Below are 6,000 nucleotides of genomic sequence, written 5' to 3' on the forward strand. Positions count from 1 at the left end.
GTTGGAAGAGCTGAGGTTGGTTTCCTATGAGAATACCAAAATGTGTAAAGAAAGATCAAAGAGATGGCATAATAGTCATATGCAACCTCGCGATTTTAAAGAAGGTCAGAAGGTTTTGTTGTTTAATTCAAGGTTCATGTTCTTTCTTGGGAAGCTTAAATCCAAATGGAAAGGACCCTATACCATCTACCAAGTTTATCCTTATGGAGCTATTGAATTATATGACAATTACAGAGGTACGTTTAAAGTTAATGGTCAACGTCTCAAACATTATTGAGATGGTGAAGTTGAGCGAGTTGAATCCTCGTTCAAATTAACAGACTCTTGATTTTTCATGAACTCATTTTGTAAATAAATAATTAAAACTTATTTTCATAACTTATTACATTTAATTAATTATGTCTAAGGAGATTGGAACTTAAGCGGGACCGCTGTGACCCCTCCAACCTTTCTTGGGAATTAATTTAATGTAATTTGTTAATAAGAAATTTTCTAATTAAGATTTAAAATTTTTAAGTTTCATATGTTTTGTTTAAATTTTAAATTTTTATGTTAATAAAGGGGGTCAAATTTGGCCCAAGTACTAATCAATTTTTTCTTAAACAAGACAGTTTGAGTTTGAGGCCCAAGATAGTAAAAAGGAGGGAAAAATCCATGCCTTACCATCACACCCATTACTTACTGCCCAAGTAACCCTAATGTAGCTAAATTTTTGCTACATGTTGCCCTAATTTTTCCCTATATAAACCCCTCTCCATTCTACTAATTTTCATATCCCTCAAAGCAATTAGCTTAAATCCTAAAAAATCCTTAAATCTCCCTTTTATGCCATCAACCTCAAATCTCGAAAGAAACCCTATTTCTCTTCCCTTTTGCCTGAAATCACCTATTGTCACCGCAAGAAGATTGTCGAAGCGCCACAATTGTTGTCGCACGCCGTTGTTGCTGTCGTACTATTCTTGTCGTCGCAAGATTGTTGCCGTAGCAAGTCTTCACCACCTTGTCAATTTCTCTTTTCCCCCTTTGAGCAGAAATTTTGTCAAAAGTTTTGGGAAAAGATATCATGTCTCGCAAAGAATCAGATATTCAAAGACTACTCTTGAAAACCAAATTTTGATTGATGAAAAAGTGAAAGAGAGATTTGATTCAATCTTTAAGCATTAACCAATGTTGCCGGAAAAAGGTTTTGACTTGAAGAGTAATGATTTGATGGTTGTTCCTATACTGATTAGAAAGGAAATCAATGCTCTCAAGTGGGAACGATTTTGTGATACTTGTTCACTTCCCGAAGATGAACTATTTTGAGAATTCTATGCTAGTTTGACTACGCAAGATGCTATTGAAGTCATTGTTCGAAAGAAAAAGGTACCTCTTACTTTTAAGTCCATCAATGATTTGTTTAACTTACCTGATGTTCAAGAAGATGAGTACTACCCTATGATGAACAATATCAATTGGGATTTTCTTCAACAAGTGTTTAATGTTGTGACAAATCTGGGATCCCAATGGATTATAAGAAAGTATGGGAGCCATTCTTGTCGAAGGGAACATTAAAACCTGTAACACCCCAAACCCGGCCTAGACGTTATGGCCGAATCTGGCGTGTCACATCAAACCATTTTTCAAATTTGACCGTTCCGGTGAAAATCCATTACTGAATCTAAATTCCTTTATTATTATTAAACTAAAGTTCTCATCAAAATGTTTACCAATTTGTTTGCCTTTGGTATATTAGCTCATTTAAAATCACGGAAGCATTTTGAAAACTTTGTTGTTGGAAGCTCGTGTTCCTTAGAAGAATCATGCCATTTTGAAATCTCGAGTTTTCCTAGACTAGCAGTTTAGTGTAAGAAATCACAATCCAAATTAAAACTTAATACTCACCAACGGCATTATTACATAAATTAAAAACCCAAAATGAAATCTAATTGCAATTAAAAGAAACAGAAACAGTAGTGTGGCCATCTCCGAGTCCCTCGCAGCTCCAAACCATCTAAGCTTATGGATTACCCGACATTAGAAACGGGTGAGTTTACAAAAACTCGTGTGTAATCCCAATAACAAACAAATAGTGAATAACATGGTATCAGTACAATCTGGGCCATAGCCATATTCATTCTCGACATATATCGGGTCAAGCCTTTCGCTTAATCTGTTATTGGTCAAGCCTTTTCATAAATCATATCACCGGGTCAAGCCTTTATCAGAAACTATATGGCCCATAGGCCCATTTCACTATCACATGAAATACCAATGAATGTATGCAAGCCCATTTGGGAGACTACTCAACCCACCATCCGTTACTCTCCACCCGTACCAACCAAGCTCTCCATGTGGGGAATAACTCAACCCACCCAACCAAACTCTCCACTGGCGGCATAGTTGCTTTATCATATAACTGGAGGCCTAGCCTCTTTTAATAATTGGGGCAAAGCCCTTTTTGATAAACTGGGGCAAAGCCCGTTTTGGTAAACTGGGGCAAAGCCCTTTTAGGTAAACTGGGGCATAGCCCTTTTAGCACTTCCTCCATTTATAAAACCCAACCCATGCAACATGTCATGTATGCAGAATGTCATGCCCATATTTGAATCAAACAATCACGGTCAAGTTATTCATATCACCAGCATATATTCACAATCAAATCCGTCAACCACACAGTCCAAGTCAGCCACTTGCCCATAAGGGCAAAACAGTCATTTAACACCATAGGGGCAAAATGGTAATTTTACCCCACAATGGTATCTTGGTAATTCTACCCTACAGGGGTATTTCGATATTTTACAAATCGAGAGTATTTCGATAATTTCACAAATTAGGGGTATTTTGGTAATTTTACAAGCCAGGGGTTTTTTTGTAATTTTACAAACCAGGGGTATTTTAGTAATTTTACAAACTAAGGGTATTTTGGTAATTTTACTAATCGAGGGTATTTTGGTAATTTTGTAAACCAAGGGTATTTTAGTAATTTTGTAAATCGAGGGTAAAACGGTAATTCTGTAAATTGAGGATAAAACGGTAATTCTATAAATTGAGGGTAAAACGGTAATTTTATAAATCAAGGGTAAAACGGTAATTCTATAAATCGAGGGTAAAATAATAATTCTGTAAATCGAGGGTAAAATGGTAATTCTATAAATCGAGGGTAAAATGGTAACTTTGTAAATTAAGGGTAAAACAGTAATTCTGTAAATCGAGGGTACTTTGGTAATTTTACAAATTGAAGGCATTTCAGTAATTTGGTAAACTAAAGTATTCTAAACAGGGATAACAATACGAATGGGCCTAAAGCCTATTTTCGGCCCAAATAGGCCCACACGCTCGTGTGGCCCTCTTAGCCCAAATCTAGCCACAAATATGAGATTCACCTAGCCTAGTCCAATATTTACTACACAATCAAACAACTCATCCAATTGGGCCAGTAGGCCCATTGGGCCTACATGACCCCTTTCAGCCCATCGCGACCCGAAGTAGCCATCCTATAGCTAGAGTAGTGAGAAAATACACACCTGATTGGAGACTAGAGTTAATCCACGCTCCGAGCACTCTTAGCCGACGCCCAACCCAAACGAGCACGCCATAAAGCGAAAGGGATCAGCCAAGAAAGGTACCTCTACTCTCCTCATGGTTCTCTCTATTTAAAGCCGGCCAGATCCCTCTTATGTTAGCTTCCCAATGTGGGATCCTCCAACATCGAGTTTAAATTCAACACCAACTCTTGTCACCGTTAGCAAAATAAATGCTCTTTGATTGCCATGAGTTTCGAACCCTGGACCTCCTTGGCAACACTATGACGCCACCTTGCCACTTCACCACAGGCTCTTTTTGTGTCATATTTTATCCCCAATTAATTACAAGGTCTAAAGGCCAAAGTCCAGGTTCCCTTAAAAAAAACCAAAATAAATTGCAAGAGCCAAGGCTTAAACCCAGGCTCCCATACAACCGTAATGACACCCCAACCACTAGACTACATGCTTCTTTGTGTCATTTATTTAACACAATAATTTAAAAGGCCCTCATCCAAGTATCCAGGTTTTTTTTTCACTTAATACCAAAATTTTTACTAAAGCCCAGGTTTGAACCCAAGATTTCTCCAACACTTCTCAGGGCCATTAACCACTAAAGTAGACATTTAATTGTGTCATTTTATTGCACAATTAAATACCTATATATAACCTCCTTACGGACCCACACTCAAGGCTCAATACTTCTAGGCCCAAATTCGGGGTGTTACAAAACCAGTAGCAAAGATATGGTTTATTTGGTTCACTACAGTTTTATGCCTATCTCACATAGTTCCACCATCTCGATAGAATAAATGCTTTTGTTATATGAAATCTTGACAGAAAAGTCCATTAATGTTAGGAAAATTATTCTCAAGGAGATTCATGATTGTGCTAAAAAGAAGGCAGGAAGTGTTTATTTCCCATCATTAATCACTTCACTTTGCTAAAGGGCCCGTGTTAAAACACAAGCAAATCTGAAAGGGTGATATGTTCAAGGATGCATTACAAATTATGATCTTGAAAAATTAGTAGAGAGGGTGCATGAGCTAAATCAAGGCGAGCAAGAAAAGCCAACTAAACCAGATACTGAGGAGTCAACAAATGGAACTGAGACTGAAGCTAATTCAGTTACAAACACTAAAGAGGAAGAATCTGAAAAGGAACCGAATAGCCCTAAACCAGTTGAAGGATCTGAAAACCCTAAACCAAGGGTTGAGCCAGAAGAAGAACTAGTCAGGCTAAGTGTTGAACCTAAACCTACAACTCCTAATGCCGACTTCGCAAGTAAATCGGAGTTGTCAGTTTTGATGGATATCTGCAAGTTTACGCACAATCAACAACAAACTTACTGGAAATATGCAAAAATTAGAGATGTCTCAATTCAAAATTCTTTTAATAATATCTCTAATACTTTTGTTCCTAAGTTCCCAAATGCTATCTTTGAGACATGGACGGAAGATATTGACGATGCAAGTGGAGATAGAGCTAAATGGGTCAGAAAAATAAAAGGGGGGATTCTTATTTTGTTATTTATTTAATTATTTTTAGTTATTAGGAATTTATTTCTTTCATAATTAGGATTTAATTTCTACTGAATAAGACATAGTAAGAATGAATAAACATAACACTTTTTTAGAAAGAAAAAGACTAAGTGATGTGGTAATGGGAATGAACAAGTGAAAGACTTGGTATTTAAGCAATCTGAATGACTTACCTCTTTTTTTTTACAACCCTACTTGGTGTTCAGTTTTCATTCATTACTTTGTTCTTGCAATGAGGACATTGCTTCTTTCTAAAGGGGGTAAGGCAAATAAATTGCTCAAATTTTTAAAATTTTTAAGTATGTTTCAATCATTTCTTTTATAAGTATGTTTTAATAAATGAATGTTTAGAGACATTTTTTTGTTAATGAGATAGTTTGTATACAAATATGAATGATGATTTTATCTAAGTGAAAGTATGTTATCATAAAGAATGAAATGCTTGTATGATCTTAGCCAAAGTAATGTTTGCCATGAAAACTTAGTTTCTTTTGAGGTTAGACATGCATGAAGATTTATATCTTTAGAATTGACTTAGTAACTTTCTTGAGGCGAAATCCTAGGGGACATAAAAATATAAAATTATATAGGCACTATTTCTTTGGATCGATTGAGTCTGTTCAAGCCAACCCTATGATATTAGACCCTTGAAACTGTAATTTTGAGCTTAAAGGCCTATTTATTGTAATGAACCTACATTATAAGCCACACTACCATCTTTTAAAGTTATCCTAATTTTGTGCACCCATCTTAACTAAAGTTGTCTTGGTAATCAACATTTGAGGAAATTTTCAAAAAGATGTATGTGCTCATGCTTAAAAAAAACCAAGGAAGAGCTAAGAAAAGTTTGCTCAGTCTTCAAAAAGGAAAAATGTATGAGCTTGAGTTCAAAATAAGTTTGGGGGTGTTCCAAAGGATCACTTAAAGAGAAAGTTTGTTTTACGAGAAAACCAAGA

This window comes from Gossypium arboreum, chromosome 2, assembly GCF_025698485.1.
Source record: "Gossypium arboreum isolate Shixiya-1 chromosome 2, ASM2569848v2, whole genome shotgun sequence".
NCBI classification, from domain to species: domain Eukaryota; kingdom Viridiplantae; phylum Streptophyta; class Magnoliopsida; order Malvales; family Malvaceae; genus Gossypium; species Gossypium arboreum.